Source organism: Oncorhynchus gorbuscha, linkage group LG05 (genome assembly GCF_021184085.1).
Source record: "Oncorhynchus gorbuscha isolate QuinsamMale2020 ecotype Even-year linkage group LG05, OgorEven_v1.0, whole genome shotgun sequence".
Classification (NCBI taxonomy): Eukaryota; Metazoa; Chordata; class Actinopteri; order Salmoniformes; family Salmonidae; genus Oncorhynchus; species Oncorhynchus gorbuscha.
In genome coordinates this window covers 73,814,379-73,832,924 of record NC_060177.1, presented here as the reverse complement: position 1 = coordinate 73,832,924, position 18,546 = coordinate 73,814,379, and the positions used below count along the sequence as shown (strand labels likewise).

At 45.8% G+C, this 18,546-nt stretch overlaps 1 protein-coding gene across 2 annotated transcripts in view; it reads right to left on the bottom strand.

The window, feature by feature from the left end:
- Nucleotides 1-18,546, bottom strand: part of LOC124036475 (semaphorin-4C-like) — a 126,676-nt gene that overhangs the window by 29,195 nt on the left and 78,935 nt on the right. The gene's annotated exons all lie outside the window — the stretch shown is intronic.

The following is an 18,546-nucleotide window of genomic DNA, read 5'->3' as shown; positions in this document are numbered from 1 at the left end:
TCAATGCAAACATACATATACACATACACACACATACACACACATACACACACACGCACACGCACACACACACACACATCTGCTGGTGGAGACACACACACCCACACATACACACACACACACACACACACACACACACACCCACATACACAGACACACACATACATACACACCCACACCCACACACCCACATACACACACCCACCCACATACACACCCACATACACACACCCGCATACATACCCACATACACCCACATCCTCCCAACACACACACACACACACACACACACACACACACACACACACACACACACACACACACACACACACACACACACACACACACACACACACACACACACACACACACACACACACACACACACACACAGAGACACATCCTCCCAAAACATACACACCCACAGAGACACATCCTCGCAACACACACACACACACACACACACACACACACACACACACACACACACACACACACACACACACACACACACACACACACACACACACACACACACACACACACACACACACACACACACACACACACACACACACACACAATGCAGTAAAACACAAACACACAGAGCCACAGACAGTAAGAAACCGATAGAGCGGAAATGAAAATGCAGTGTAGTTTCCATTATCCACGCCTGTGTTCCCTGTCGCGTCTCCGTGCCTCGCTCTTATCAAAGGGAAGTCATGTGCAAAACGTCAGACAATCCTCAATAAAGTGATATCATGAACTGAATAATATTTATGTTACTCTAAAAATAATACCTGAGCTCCTTCAGGAGGAGTTATGATTTATGGTGACGACATCACGTTACTTTCTTCCTGGCCTAGTTTGAGGGTATAGCAACGAACCAGAACTATAGAGGTGGTGGGTTGGAGGACATTAAGTCAAAGACAAAAAGAGAGGGGGAGGGACGGAGAAAGAGAGAGACCATGGAGGTATAGAAAGACAGGATAAGGAAGGGAGGAGGGGAAACTTGGGGGGATAGGCAGTGGGGAGAAGGGAATAAACGTGGAATATAGTTATTATCTAGAGAGCAGCAGCGTATAAACATTGGAGGGTATGGGCGCGTGTGCTGGATGAGGAGAGACAAGATGAGAGGAGAAGAGACGAGATCCTCAAGGGAGCCAAGAGCACATCTGCTAGGTTCTACCCTGCCAGAAAAGGTCTGGTGTTGACACACACACACACACACACACACACACACACACACACACACACACACACACACACACACACACACACACACACACACACACACACACACACACACACACACACACACACACACACACACACACACACACACACACACACACACACAAACACACACAAACACACACACACAAACACACACACTCCCAAACAACCCTCCGGGTACCTGCTTAGTGACTTGAACATTTCCCCACAATAACGTAACATTTTGCAGAGCTTGAAGGCGGTTGTTTAAAATGATTAGTGCCACTGTCATTACCAGTCGCTATGGCAGGCTGCACTTCCCATCTGTCACCACACAGCGTCAGCCCTGAGGCCAGTCTGACTGCCTGCGTGGTAGGGTGGCTTAATGAGGGGTCTCTGTCAGATTTAGCAGGTATTATGAAAAGATACTAGATATTAAAGTCCCTACATAAGAGAAGAGACTAAACTAATAAGGGAAAATAGAATGAAGGGGAGAGAAGGAGTAAAATGCCACAGAAATGAGAGCAAAGAGAAGGTCTAATGATTTCAACAGATGAAACACACACCACAGACCAAAGGGAAAACTGCAAACCCATAAAATGTTGATTGTGGGTGAGGCAGCAGAGGTCTGTGTCTCTCCACAGTTGAACTCTTCAGACGTGCCAAGGTCACTTCAATGGGTTCTATGGAAACAGAGTACCAGTGTTCCATCTCTCTGGGACTTTAGCTAGCCACTCCGCTATAAGAGTTCTCCACTCCCATCTCTGTGATGTCTCGCTCCCATCTTCACAGACATCACGGTCAGGCTGGTGGAGGGAAGGGCCAGAGCAGCAGACCAGGGAGCAGGGCTTGGCTGGTTCAGAGCTCCTTTAGGTCTCCTCTGATGTGCCTCCATGTATGCTGCTGACTCCAGCCTCTCTCTTCAGTCAGCAAGCGCTCCTTTCAATGAGAGCCTTACTGGACATACTGCCAGGCTCTGCTTATAGCTGCTAACCATGGAGGAGCTCACACACTGCACTATAATTAAAGGGCTATTTTAGGCTCTTTGAAGCAGCAACATGCAGGCTAAAATGATTCAGACCAAGAAAGAAGGAAACCTAAACTGTACAGCACCCGACCACTATAAAAGAATACACACACAAACCCTGGTCAAAAGCAGGTGGGTCATTCCATGAAATGAGTGCATTTTGCACCCCTTTGATATTTTAAGTAGAAATTGTGCACTAATATTGAATAGAATTTTAAAAGCCTATTATACTGAATAGCGTGTCCTTTACTATAAACCACATGGAAAATAAAATACATTTTTTAAATGTATTTTTAAATCTTGCTAAAGTGCCAAGATTGTGCATTTTGACACGTCCCTCTGTTCCTCCACTGTGACTTCTAGGAAGATTTTAACCCACTTAATTAACACCAACATTTATCCATGTTTTCAGCATAATTGTGAAGCCCTAGTTATTTTGTTGACAATGTTACGTGAATTGAACTCTTGTTTTAATAGGGTGAAACTATTCCTTTATTTTAGTCTTCAAAAGAAACATTGAACATCTAATAGTAAATCATAGTGTAAAAGCAGGGGAGCTGGTTTTACTCCTTTTGGCCATTTTGTGTTGGATAACGTTTGCACATCACACATCAACCCTATTCCCCATAGATAGACAGGCTAGACATGTTTCACAATAAAGCAAATGTGAAAGCTTGAATTCAATTGCCCTTCCCTGTTGCACACAACAAGCTTCCATTCCCTTTGTCACAGGAGAATTTACGGATGATTTAAGATGAAGTCGTCAACCCTGTTATGGTCAACCCTGTTATGGTCAACCCTGTTATGGTCAACCCTGTTATTGTATTTGGCACTTAATAGGCACTTACTATAGTATAATTTTTTTAGATGGGAAAACATGTGTTTTATTCAGTTGAAAATACACTCTTTATGACAGAATGTTAAAATTAGGTGACCAAGTTACACTACTCAAAAGGCACCTAATTGGTGGAACAACCCAGGTACCCACATGGAGATAAATACACAGACAAACAGTAGTTTAACGGGGACACACACACAAACCCAGTTGTTGCATCAGGAGACGAGAGGAACTTCGTCGAAAGTCAAGGCATGAGACAATGAGTACATGGAGAGAGATGGAAGAGCTGTGTAATTGCTGTAGATTAGACTTAAATGTAAATGTAAATGATTAGGGGAGGGAATGGTGAGAGAGGGGTGAAGTGGACTAGGAGATATGGGGGAGGAGAAGGGAAAACATGGAGAGGAAATGCTAAAATTGGATTAACACAACAACAGGACGAGTGGAAGACCTGGGGAGATAGGAGATATGAGGGTGATGAAAGCAGAAACAGGGCAGGGACTGAAACAGTGGGAGATTGCAGTTCAATTCTACATAAAGACGATTAAATTAAGTTGATTTATTCCACAAATTACCTCGCTGAAAAAGAGTGCCACGGTTAAGAGTGCCCACTTCATGGCTGCCTGGCTGCCTGGCTGCCTTGCTTTGGCAATGTAAACATATGTTTCTCATGCCAACAAAGCCCTTTGAATTGAATTGAGAGAGGGACAATGAGCGAGAAAGACAGAGAGAGAATGGCGCAAGGATGGATTAATGATAATCATAACTGTTTTGTGATGGGCCCCCAGCAGTTTACAGAACAATATGACTATTTATATTTAGCCCTGTTTATCAAAAGTGTTGGAAAAACTTGTCACTAATCAACTGACTGGCTTTCTTGATGTCTATAGTATTCTCTATGGTATGCAATCCGGTTTCCTCTCAGGTTATGGATGTGTCACTGCAACCTCAAAGGTCCTCAATGATGACACCATTGCCCTTGATTCTAAGCAATAGTGTGCTGTTATTTTTATTAACATTCTTGTGGGCTGGCTAAGGAGTATTGGTGTCTCTGAGGGGTCTTTGATCTGGTTTGCTAACTACCTCTCTCAAAGAGTGCTGTAACGGCGTTCGTTTGTCGAAAGAGATTCGGACCGAAATACAGCGTGGTGGTTACTCATGTTTTTAATAAAGCGATACATGAAAATAGCTATAAATAATACAAAACAACAAACTGAACGTAAAAACCTAATACAGCCTATCTGGTGAACACTACACAGAGACAGGAACAATCACCCACAAAATACACAGTGAAACCCCGGCTACCTAAATATGGTTCCCAATCAGGGACAACGAGAATCACCTGATTCTGATTGAGAACCGCCTCAGGCAGCCAAGCCTATGCTACACCCCTACTCAGCCGCAATCCCAATGCCTACAAAACCCCAATACAAAACACAACATATTAAACCCATGTCACACCCTGGCCTGACCAAATATATAACGAAAACACAAAACACTATGACCAAGGCGTGACAGAACCCTCCCCCTAAGGTACGGACTCCCGGACGCACCTCAAAACCATAGGGAGGGTCCTGGTGGGCGTCTGTCCATGGTGGCGGCTTCGGTTCGGGACGTGGACCTCACTCCATTAATGTCATAGTTCCTCCCCTTCGCGTCCTGGGATAATCCAACCTCACCCAGAACCCCACTGAACTGAGGGGCAGCTCGTGACTGAGGGGCAGCTCGGGACTGAGGCAGCTCGGGACTGAGGGGAAGCTCGGGACTGAGGGGAAGCTCGGGACTGAGGGGAAGCCCAGTACTGAGAGAAAGCCCAGTACTGAGAGGAAGCCCAGTACTGAGATGAACCTCAGGCAGGTAGTAGGCTCCGGTAGATCCTGGCTGGCTGGCGGATCTGGAAGATTCTGGTTGACTGGCAGATCTGGAAGAGACTGGTTGACTGGAAGATCTGGAAGAATCTGGTTGACTGGCAGATCTAGAAGATCATGGCTGACTGGCGGATCTAGCTGCTCTATGCAGACTGGCAACTCTGGCTGCTCCATGCAGACTGGCAGCTCTGGCTGTTCCATGCAGATTGACAGCTCAGGCTGCTTCATGCAGACTGACTGCTCAGGCTGCTCCATGCAGACTGACAGCTCAGGCTGCTCCATGCAGACTGACAGCTCTGGCTGCTCCATGCAGACTGGCAGCTCTGGCTGCATCATGCAGACTGACAGCTCTGGCTGCTCCATGCAGGCTGGCAGCACCTTGCAGACTGGCAGCTCCTTGCAGACTGGCAGCTCCTTGCAGACTGACAGCTCTGGCTGCTCCATGCAGACTGACAGCTCTGGCAGCACCTTGCAGACTGACAGCTCCTTGCAGACTGGCAGCTCCTTGCAGACTGACAGCTCTGACAGCTCTGGCTGCTTCATGCAGATTGGCAGCTCAGGCTGCTCCGAACAGGCAGGAGGCTCCGGCAGCGCTGTAGAGGAGGAAGGCTCTAGAAGCGCTGAACAGGCGGGAGACTCCGACAGCGCAGGAGGGAAGGAAGGCTCTGGCTGTGCTGAACAGGCGAGGCGCACTGAAGGCCTGGTGCGTGGTGCTGGAACTGGTGATACTGGATCGAGGACACGCACAAAAAGCCTGGTGCGGGGAGCTGCTACCGGAGGACTGGTGTGTGGAGGTGGCTCTGGATAGACCGGACCGTGCAGGCGCACTGGAGCTCTTGAGCACCGAGCCTGCCCAACCTTACCTGGCTCGATGCCCACTCTAGCCCGGCCAATACGAAGGGCTGGTATGAACCGCGCCGGGCTATGCACCCGCACTGGAAACACCGTGCGCTCCATAGCATAACACGGTGCCTGCCCAGTCTCTCTAGCCCCCCGGTAAGCACAGGGAGTTTGCGCAGGTCTCCTACCTGGCATAGCCATACTCCCTGTAAGCCCCCCCCAATACATTTTTGGGGCTGACTCTCAGGCTTCCATCCGCGTCGCCGTGCTGCCTCCTCATACCAGCGCCTCTCCGCTTTTTCCGCCTCCAGTTCTTCCTTGGGACGGCGATATTCTCCAGGCTGAGCCCAGGATCCTTTTCCGTCTAATATCTCCTCCCAAGTCCAGAAGTCCTTTGATCGCTGCTGCTCACGATTAACAGGGAGAGTTGGCTCAGGTCTGACTCCTGACTCTGCTACTCTCTTCCTGAGCCCTCCCCCAATACATTTTTGGGGCTGACTTTCGGGTTTCTTTCTGCGCCGCCGTGTCTTTCTCTTCGACTCCATTCTCCTATAGCCCTCTTCGCACTGCTCCAGAGAATCCCAGGCGGGCTCCGGCACTCTCTCTGGGTCGACCGCCCACCTGTCTATTTCATCCCACGTCGTATACTCCATACTTCTGCTGTCCATAACGTCCTCCCTTCACTGCTCCTGCTGTCGTTGCCTGTAACCATGCCACTCAGTCCGTGTGTGGTGGGTGATTCTGTAACGGCGTTCGTTTGTCGAAAGAGATTCGGACCGAAATGCAGCGTGGTGGTTACTCATGTCTTTAATAAAGAATAGCGATACATGAAAATAACTATAAATAATACAAAACAACAAACGGAACGTGAAAACCTAATACGGTGAACACTACACCGAGACAGGAACAATCACCCACAAAATACACAGTGAAACCCCGGCTACCTAAATATGGTTCCCAATCAGAGACAACGAGAATCACCTGACTCTGATTGAGAACCGCCTCAGACAGCCAAGCCTATGCTACACCCCTAATCAGCCGCAATCCCAATGCCTACAAAACCCCAATACGAAACACAACATATTAAACCCATGTCACACCCTGGCCTGACCAAATATATAACGAAAACACAAAACACTATGACCAATGCGTGACAAGTGCAGTGTATAAAAGTAAGACAATCTGCTGTCTTGGCCACTGCCTGTCACCAAGGGAGTACCCCAAGGCTTGATCCTAGGCCCAACGCTCTTCTCAATTTACTCAACAACATAGCTCAGGCAGTAGCAAGCTCTCTCATCCATTTATATACAGATTATACTGTCTTACACTTAGCTTACACCTCCCCATTAAATGCTCTACAACAGGTATTCCCAAACTGGGGTACACGCAATGCCGTCGGTGTCACGTTCTGACCTTTATTTCCTTTGTTTTGTATTTAATTAGTATGGTCAGGGCGTGAGTTGGGTGGGCAGTCTATGTTTGTTTTTCTAGGTTTTGGGTATTTCTATGTTTCGGCCTAGTATGGTTCTCAATCAGAGGCAGGTGTCATTAGTTGTTTCTGATTGAGAATCATACTTAGGTAGCCTGGGTTTCACTGTGTGTTTGTGGGTGATTGTTCCTGTCTCTGTGTTTTGCACCAGATAGGGCTGTTTTGGGTTTTCACGGTTCTTGTTTTTGTTAGTTTGGTCATGTGAAGTGATTTATTAAAACATGAATCAAAATAACCACGCTGCGCTTTGGTCCGCCTCTCCGTCAATGGAAGAAATCCCTTACAGTCGGGGGTATGCCAAATAAAAATGTGATTCACATTTAAAAAATAATAATAATTCAAACAGTCCATTTATATTTTCCAACGGGGCTATACATTCGGGTGAGGTTTTGTTCTCGCCTGAGAAGCCTCGTTTCACTACAAAAAATAAAACTAAACCATCTAGTGTTCAGCAAATAACAACACAATGTCAAATACAGGTAGCCTAGTCAAATAATTAACATCCAATCAGATTAACCGTTATTCTCTCGCGGGAATTCCACTAATGGTCCATATGTAGTCAAAAGCTTGCATGGTGATGGGTTTCTTACACGACTGGCCTATCTGGGTGATGTTTTTTCTCGCCTGAATGATCTGAATCTAGGATAACAGGGACTCCCTGCAACTATATTCAATATGTGGGACATTAACAAGGACAACATACAGGTATTTCCATCATTGTATGATTTTTTGTGTGCAAATGAACTCAAGCTTACGGACAATGTCAAATGTGATATAGCGAAGCACCTGAGTGAGTTGGATGTGCAATTACGCAGGTACTTTCCCCCAAAACGGATGACACAAACAACTGGATTCGTTATCCCTTTCATGCCCTGCCTCCAGTCCACTTACAAATATCTAAACAAGAGAGCCTCATCGAAATTGCAACAAGCTGTTCTGTGAAAATGTAATTCAATCAGAAGCCACTGCCAGATTTCTGAATAGGGCTGCGCTCAGAGTGTCCTGCCTTGGCAAATTGTACTGTTAAGACACTGATGTCCTGTGCAACCACGTACCTATGTGAAAGTGGATTTTCGGCCCTCACAAGCATGAAAACTAAGTACAAGCACAGACTGTGTGGGAAATGATTTAAGACGGAGACTCTCTCCAATACAACCCAACATTGCAGAGTTATGTGCATCCTTTCAAGCACACCCTTCTCATTAACCTGTGGTGAGTTACTAACAATTTTCAATGAACAAATAAGGTTTTATATGTAAGATGGCTAAATAAGGAGCAAAATGATTGATTATTGTTATGTGTGCCCTGGTCCTATAAAAGCTCTTTGCCACTTCCCACGAGCCGGGTTGTGACAAAAACTCTCACTCATTCTTACGTTTAATAAATGTGTGATATAGTGTGTGTGTGACAGGCTTACAATGATGGCAAAAAAACTACATTCGAGAGTGCGCTGACCCTTGTGCTAGAGGGGGTATGCAGCTGGAGGTTGAATGTTTGAAGGGGTACAGGACTATAACAAGTTTGGGAACCACTGGTCTCCAACAAGCATTCTTAACCTTGTTTTGAACACCTCCAAAACAAAGGTCATGTGGTTTGGTAAGACGAATACCATCTTCCCACAGGTGTTATTACTACCTCTGAGGGTTTAGAGCTTGAGGTAGTCACCTCATACAAGTACTTGGGAGTATGGCTAGATGGTACACTGTCCTTCTCTCAGCACATATTAAAGCTGCAGGCTAAAGTTAAATCTAGATGTGGTTTCCTCTATCATAACTGCTTCTCTTTCACCCCAGCTGTCAAACTAACCCTGATAAAGATGACCATCCTACCCATACTAGAATACAGAGACGTAATGTATAGATCGGCAAGTAAGGGTGCTCTCGAGCGGCTAGATGTTCTTTACCTTTAGGCCATCTGATTTGCCACCAATGCTCCTTATAGGACACATCACTGCACTCTATACTCTTCAGTAAACTGGTAATCTCTGTATACCTAGAGCAAGACCCACTGGTTGATGCTTATTTATAAAACTCGCTTAGGCGTCACTCCCCCCTATCCACATAAAACAACCGTTCTGCCAGTCACATTCTGTTAAATGTCCCCAAAGCGCAAACATCCCTGGGTCGCTCGTCTTTTCAGTTCGTTGCAAACGGGATAGTTTTATCTCAATCTCTTCATTCAAAGACTCAATCATGGACACTCTTACTGACAGTTGTGGCTGCTTTGTTTGATGTATTGTTGCCTTCTTGCCCTTTGTGCTGTTGTCTGTGCCCACTAATGTTTGTACCATGTTTTGTGTTGCTATAATGTTCTGTTCCTACCATGTTGTTGTTATGTTGCTAACATGCTGTGTTGTCATGTCTTGCTGCCTTTCTATGTTGTTGTTTTAGGTCTCTTTTTATGTAGTGTTGTGTGTTTGTCCTATATTTATATTTATTTGTATTTTTATTTTTAATCCCAGCCCCCCGTCCCCGCAGGAAGCCTTTTTTCCTTTTGGGAGGCCGTCCTTGTAAATAACAATTTGTTCTTAACTGACTTGCTCAGTTAAATAAAAAAAAGACTATACTCCACTTTAGATCATGCCATATGCTCCATCTTAATTCCATTTAACGAGGGACATAGTAGAGAATGGAGAGATCCTCTCTCGATTCAATTGCATTCAAAGGGCTTTATTGGCAAGGGAATCATATATGTCTACATTGACAAAGCAAGTGAAATAGATAATAAACAAAAGTGAAAAAAAATACTGTCTGTCCTCTCTGTCTGTTCTCCCCCAATCACACACCCCACCTCCATCCATCTATCCCTGCCTACATCCCTCCCAACCACTCATTACCGTAATTGGTGGGCAGAGAGAGAAAGACTTCGAAAACAAATCCAATTTTGATAAACTCCCATATCTATTGAGTGAAATACCACAGTGTGCCATCACAGCAGCAAGATCTGTGAACTGTTGCCACAATAAAAGGGTAACCAGTGAAGAACAATCACCATTGTAAATACAACCCATATGTATTTCCCATTTTGTACTTTAACTATTTGCACATCATCACAACACTGTATCTAGACATAATATGACATTTGAAATGTCTCCATTCCTCTGAAACTTTTGTGAGTGTAATGTTTACTGTTTACTTTTTATTGTTGATTTCACTGTTGTTTATTATCTATTTCACTTTCTTTGGCAATGTAAACATATATTTACATGCCAATAATTTAATCCGTGTCACTCATTTGCATTGGTTTTCCTTTTAAGTTTTAGTCTCATTCTCTGCATCAACGCATCCTGCTGGCATTTCAAACAAACCCCCACCCCTCTCCCTCTCTCAATTCAATTCCATTCAGAGGGGCTTCATTGGCATGAGAAACATATGTTAACATTGCCAAAGCAGATTAAATAAACAATAAACAAAATATAAAATAAACAATAAACAAAAATGAAATAAACAATCAGAAATGAACATCCCTCCCTCCCTCCCCCTCCCTCCCTCCCTCCCTCCCTCCCTCCCTCCCTCCCTCCCTCCCTCCCTCCCCCTCCCTCCCTCCCTCCCTCCCTCCCTCCCTCCCTCCCTCCCTCCCCCTCCCTCCCTCCCTTTGTTATGGAAGGTTTGGCTCTTTTCTCTCTTTTTTCTCTCTCTCTCTCTTTTATCTCTCTCTCTTCTCTCTCTCTCTCTCTCTCTCTCTCTCTCTCTCTCTCTCTCTCTCTCTCTCTCTCTCTCTCTCTCTCTCTCTCTCTCTCTCAGACTACAGATGCTGTGCTTTGTATAGAGCTGGTTTACAGGGCTGTCACTGGGGTTTGGCTGGGAGAGGAGTGGGGGGGGGGGACTCCATTTTAACTGCTCCTGACTGGGCCACAAGAAAGGCTGGGATGAGTAACATCTAGCGGGGCTGTGTCTATGTCCGTTAAGTGCTCGAAAATAACCAGCTAATGGATACTCCAGTCAGGCGTGCTCAAATCAGGGAGCAACGAGGGAGGTGTACTGGAGTGTATGTGAGAGATAAATGAGAAAGAGAGAAGAGTGGAAAAGAAAGAGAAGGAAAGAGAGGAGAGAGAGCGAGTGAGAGAAGAAGTTGAGAGAGGGAAGAAGCAGTTAAAAATGTCTGTGTTTTTTCCTCTTCAGATCCCAAATTACTTAGCCACACATAATTATAGAAGTAGGGCCTGGGTGGGGTGTGGAGGGGAGAGGGAATAAATATTATCTCTGCTCCCATCTCCCTACTTCCCCCTCCCTAACCCTCCCCCATCACCACCCACCCCAAACTGCCTGGGAGCACTAAATCCCTCAGACTGCTAGGCTAAGCATTATACACACTCTGGTAGCTCTCTCAATTCAATTCAATTTAAAGGCTTTTCAGGCAGAGGACACATGTTTACATTGCCAAAGCAAGTGAAATAGATTATAAAGAAAAGTGAAATAAACAATAAAAAATGTAGAGTAAACATAACACTCACAACAGTTCCAAAATAATAAAGACATTTCAAACGTCATATTATGTCTATATACAGTTTGTAAGGATGTGCAAATAGTTAAAGTACAAAAGGGGAAATTAATAAACACAAATATAGGTTGTATTTACAATGGTGTTTGTTCTTCACTCTCTCTCCCCCTCTCTGCTTTGTTCTGCCTCACTCTTTATTGGCCTACTCTTGCTCACACCACCACCAAACAACACACCCACACACCCACGCACATGCACACGCACACACACACACACACACACACACACACACACACACACACACACACACACACACACACACACACACACACACACACACACACACACACACACACACACACACACACACACACACACACACACACACACACACACAGTTGATGTTTATGTTTATCTGATCTGCGTGTGCAGAGACGGCTCCACCGTGACATAAAACACTTTGTGGACGTTATGCTCTGTGTGTTTGTCTTTTCTGTCTCTTTATCACTGCGTTGCTCCTCTTACTCCTGTGAAGATATTTCCTCTCCTTTTATGGTAATCTGCTCCTCCAACTCTCTCTCTCTTTCTAATCTATTCTCTCTTTCTCTAACTCTCTCTATCTCTCTTTCTAAATCTATTCTCTAACTCTCTCTCTCTCTGTAATCTATTCTCTCTTTCTCTAACTCTCTCTATCTCTCTTTCTAAATCTATTCTCTAACTCTCTCTCTCTCTGTAATCTATTCTCTCTTTCTCTAACTCTCTCTAATCTATTCTTTCTTTCTCTAACTCTCTCTCCCCTCTCTATTTCTCTCTTTCTCTAACTCTCTCTAATCTATTCTCTCTTTCTCTAACTCTCTCTAATCTATTCTTTCTTTCTCTAACTCTCTCTCCCCCTCTCTATTTCTCTCTTTCTCTAACTCTCTCTCTATTTCTCTCTTTCTAATCTATTCTCTCTTTATGCTCTCTCTCTTTATGCTCTCTATCTCTCTTTATGCTCTCTCTCTCTCTTTATGCTCTCTATCTCTCTGTATGTTCTCTATCTCTCTTTATGCTCTCTATCTCTCTTTATGCTCTCTCTCTCTCTCTCGCTGATATTGACTGCTTGTCGATTGGTTTCCATTGTGTTTCCATCCACACCTCTCACACTAACAATGACGGCTGAGAGTCAGGGACAGGAAAAGGAGTGTGGAGGAGAGGGGGATAAAGAGAGAGAGAGAGTGGAAAGAGTGTGACAGAAAGAAAAGAGGCTGCTTTTATATAATAGCAGTCTTGATAAGTACAGCTGAAGTGTGATGTCTTTGTGAGAAGGGCTGAAAGCAAAGAAAGGATGGAGGAGTGGGATAAAAAGGAGAAGAAAGAGAAGGAAGTGAAGGAAAAGAAAGGACAGAATAAAGGTGTGAGGTGGTTATGTGGTATATGAGTGAGAAAGAGGCAGAAGTAAATCAACTTCCCCTTCTGAAATGATATTTTCTCCGCTTCTAACAATTGCTATTGTTTTTCATTGACAGCTGGACTTTTTCATTGACAGCTGGACTGTCTGTGACAGCACAGACAGATGAAAACAGCAAACATATTTTAAGAGTGAGAACTAGTGTGCTCTCGCTGGAAATAGAAGGCATTTGAGAGAAAACAGCGTCAACGGCATCATAGCATGTCAAATTGGAAAGCAAGTCCATTTTTCTTGCGTCTACACAGAGCAATCTGGTAAAAGCAAATAAATTGCATGGGTCGTTTGTAGAAATGTGTCACGGTTTTCATATGGTGAAGGAGAGTCGGACCAAACTGCAGCGTGTCGATTGCGATCCATGTTTATTTAAACAAACGTAAACACGACTAAACACGAACACTACAAAACAATAAACGAAACAAAAACCGAAAACAGCCTATACTTGTGTCAACATCAAACAAAGACATCAAGACAGTAAGGACAATCACCCACAATACAACCAAAGAATATGGCTGCCTAAATATGGTTCCCAATCAGAGACAACGATAAACACCTGCCTCTGATTGAGAACCACTTCAGACAGCCATAGACTTTCCTAGAACACCCCACTAAGCTACAATCCCACTAAGCTACACACCACATACAAAAACCCATGTCACACCCTGGCCTGACCAAATACATGAAGAAAAACACAAAATACTTCGACCAGGGCGTGACAGAACCCCCCCCCCCCCTAAGGTGCGGACACCCGAACGCACCTCAAATCAATAGGGAGGGTCTGGGTGGGCGTCTGTCCATGGTGGCGGCTCCGGCGCGGGACGTGGACCCCACTCAGTAAATGTCTTAGTCCCCTCTCCTTGCGTCCCTAGATAGTCCACCCTCGCCGCCAACCATGGCCTAGTATTCCTCACCCAGAACCCCACGAGACTGAGGAGCAGATCGGGACTGTGGTGAAGCTCGGGACTGAGGGGAAGCTCAGGAGTGAAAGGAAGCTCAGGAGTGAAAGGAAGCTCAGGCAGGTTGATGGATCCACCAGATCCTGGCTGACTGGCAGATCCTGGCTGACTGGCGGATCCTGGCCGACTGGCAGATCCTGGCTGACTGGCAGTTCTGGCAGATCCCGGCTGACTGGCAGATCTGGAAGAGTCTGGCTGACTGGCAGATCTGGAAGAGCCTGGTTGACTGGCAGATCTGGAAGATTCTGGCTGACTGGCAGATCTGGAAGAATCTGGCTGACTGGCAGATCTGGAAGAATCTGGCTGACCCATGCTGACTGGCGGCTCTGACTGCTCCATGCTGACTGGCGGCTCTGGCTGCTCCATGTAGGCTGACAGCTCTGGCGGCTTCTTACCGACTAGCAGCTCTGGCCGCTCCGTGCAGACTGGCAGCTCCTTGAAGACTGGCAGCTCCTTGCAGACTGGCAGCTCTTTGCAGACTGGCAGCTCCTTGCAGACTGGCAGCTCCTTGCAGACTGGCAGCTCTGGCTGCTTCATGCAGACTGACATCTCTGGCCGCTTCATGCAGACTGACAGCTCTGACTGCTCCATGCAGACTGACAGCTCTGACTGCTCCATGCAGGCTGGCAGCTCTGACTGCTCCATGCAGACTGGCAGCTCCTTGCAGACTGGCAGCTCCTTGCCGACTGACAGCTCTGACTGCTCCATGCAGACCGACAGCTCCGGCTGCTCCACACAGACCGACAGCTCTGGCTGCTTCATGCAGACTGACAGCTCTGGCTGCTTCATGCAGACTGACAGCTCTGACTGCTCCATGCAGGCTGGCAGCTCTGACTGCTCCATGTAGGCTGGCAGCTGACTGCTCCATGCAGGCTGGCTGCACTGAACAGACAGGAGACTCCGGTAGCGCAGGAGAGGAGAAGGGCTCTGACAGCACTGGAGAGGCGGGAGACTCCGACAGTGCAGGAGAGGCAGGAGACTCCGACAGCGCTGGAGAGGCAAGGCGCACAGTAGGCCTGATGCGTGGTGCTGGCACTGGTGGTACTGGGCCGAGGACACGCACAGGAAGCCTGGTGCGGGGAGCTGCTACCGGAGGGCTGGGGTGTGGAGGTGGTACTGGATAGACCGGACCGTGCAGGCGCACTGGAGCTCTTGAGCACCGAGCCTGCCCAACCTTACCCGGTTGAATACTCTCGGTCGCCCTGCCAGTGCGGCGAGGTGGAATAGCCCGTACTGGGCTATGTAGGCGAACCGGAGACACCGAGCGCAAGGCTGGTGCCATGTAAGCCGGCCCAAGGAGACGCACCGGAGACCAGATGCGTAGAGCCGGCTTCATGGCATTTGGCTCGACGCTCAATCTAGCCCGGCCGATACGCGGAGCTGAAATATACCGCACCGGGCTATGCACCCGCACTGGGGACAACGTGCGCACCACTGCATAACACGGTGCCTGCCCGGTCTCTCTAGCCCCCCGGTAAGCACAGGGAGTTTGCGCAGGTCTCCTACCTGGCGTAGCCATACTCCCTGTAAGCCTCCCCCCAATAAATTTTTGGGGCTGATTCCCGGGCTTCCATCCACGTCGCCGTGCTGCCTCCTCATACCAACGCCTCTCAGCTTTAGCTTCCTCTAGTTCCTCCTTGGGGCGGCGATATTCCCCTGGTTTAGCCCAGGGTCCTCTCCCGTCGAGGATTTCCTCCCATGTCCAGAAATCCTTATTGCGCATCTCCTCTTTGGGCTGCTCCTGCCTGTTGACACGCTGCTTGGTCCTGTGGTGGGTGATTCTGTCACGGTTTTCATATGGTGAAGGAGAGTCGGACCAAACTGCAGCGTGTCGATTGCGATCCATGTTTATTTAAACAAACGTAAACACGACTAAACACGAACACTACAAAACAATAAATGAAACAAAAACCGAAAACAGCCTATACTTGTGTCAACTAACATCAAACAAGGACATCAAGACAGTAAGGACAATCACCCACAATACAACCAAAGAATATGGCTGCCTAAATATGGTTCCCAATCAGAGACAATGATAAACACCTGCCTCTGATTGAGAACCACTTCAGACAGCCATAGACTTTCCTAGAACACCCCACTAAGCTACAATCCCATTAAGCTACACACCACATACAAAAACCCATGTCACACCCTGGCCTGACCAAATACTTTAAGAAAAACACAAAATACTTCGACCATGGCGTGACAAAATGGAATTAGAAGAACCGTTATGTCTTCCCTATGCTAAGTAGACTAAAGATGTAGTTTAAAATGTATTGGGCTATAAGCTAAGGTTTATCAGTCAAATAGGCTACATATTTGAAAACACTTGCTGCCTTCCTGTGTTGATTTCAATCAAAGGCATATAGCATAGTCAGGCTACAACTGGAAAACTAGAGGACTCGGATTTCAATAGAGAATACTGTTTATGTATAAGAACGAGACGGTTGTTTATAAGCAACTCTGCTTTATTAGCTATAACATCCTTGTGAGCTAGCAAAGCAACAACAGTTTAGCACTGGCTCCCGTAAGGAACTCACAACAGTAATACTGGGGGGCTACATAGCGAACAAACACCACTGTTTATTATGGATTTTCATGGCAACATTGGCATATACAGTGTATATGAATTGACACTGGCTACTCTGGGGTCTCTCCATGTGATTTTGGCTTTAGAGTAGTGAGCACATCCATTTTTCATACTGATCCCCCATGGGACTAGAGGTCAACCGATTATGATTTTTCAACGCCGATACGATACCTATTATGGGAGGACCAAAAAAAGCTGATACCGATTAATCTGACTATTTTTTAACAATGTATTTGTAATAATGACAATTACAACAATACTGAATTAACACTTATTTTAACATACCTTAAGGGAACATTTTGACATTTGCCATATGGTTAGTGAGAAAGTCCACATTGAAATGTACAGTCCCTTACTAGACGTCCGACAACGTTTCTAAAATTTGCGGACGGCGTCGGGCCGTGCAGCAGGGCCGGACCTTCCAGGAAGTCATCAAACGAACTCTCTCGGACATTCGCTTTCCGTTTTATAAAATGTTCAAATTTTGGTCATTTTTCTGCTCTCCCGGTAAATCCCACAAGAGGGCGAATGGAATCATATTGCAAATGAACAAAACATCACCAATCACGACGTGGCCTAATCTCCTAAGCGGAAAATATTTTGAAGACGAAACATGATGAGCATAGGTTTGGCATAATGGGCAGTTGGCCCCGAACAAAATGGTGTCTAAGCCTCAAAGGTTTTTGAGTTATGGCCATTTTGAGATTAACCTCTTGGGTCGACCCGGGACGCATGCGTCCCATCTAGACATCTGGAAATGCAAATGCGCTACGCTAAATGCTAATAGCACTCGTTAAAACTCAAACGTTCATTAAAACACACATGCAGGGTACACTCGTTGTGAATCCAGCCAACAAGTCAGATTTTTAAAATGCTTTTCGGCGAAAGCATGAGAAGCTATTATCTGATAGCATGCAACACCCCAAAAGACCCGCAGGGGACGTAAACAAAATAATTAGCATAGTCGGCGCTACACAAAACGCAGAAATAAAATATAAAACATTCATTACCTTTGACGATCTTCTTTGTTGGTAAATCGGTCCATATATAGCCTAGATATCGATCTATGAAGACTGTGTGATCAAGGAAAAAACTGCGTTTTATAACGCAACGTAATTTTTTTTAAATTAAAAAAGTCGACGATAAACTTTCACAAAACACTTCGAAATACTTTTGTAGTGCAACTTTAGGTATTAGTACACGTTAATAATCTATCAAATTGATCACGGGGCGATGTATATTCAATAGCTCGACGTCTTCAAATCATGTTCAGAAATTTCTACTCCAAAACATCCTGTCGGAGACCGGAGGAAATGGGCTGTCTCTTCTTCGTTTGACCAAGAAACAAAGCCTAGGCAATTGACAAGACTGGTGACATCGTGTGGAAGCTGTAGGAATTGCAATCTCGGCTCCAGGTAATGTGGTTTCCAATCAACAATACATACAAGTGGTGCATTGATATATTGATATATTTTCCAAAAATCGCGCAACATTTCAGCGCCCTGCTACTCATGCCAGGAATATAGTATATGCATATGATTAGTATGTGTGGATAGAAGACACTCAGACGTTTATAAAACTGGTTAAATCACGGCTGTGACTATAACAGAACGTGCGTTTCATCGAAAAGTGCAGGAAAATCTGATCACTGAAAATGGGAAAATATATCCATGCGCCACTTCAACCAATTGTTAAATTGTGAACCACATTAAATGGGGCCGGGGTTGCAATACCTACAGCTTCCACACGATGTCACCAGTCTTGTCATTTGCCTACGATTTGTTTCTTGGTCAAACAGACACAAGGTAGCGCAGTTCTTCCGGTCTCCGACCGGAT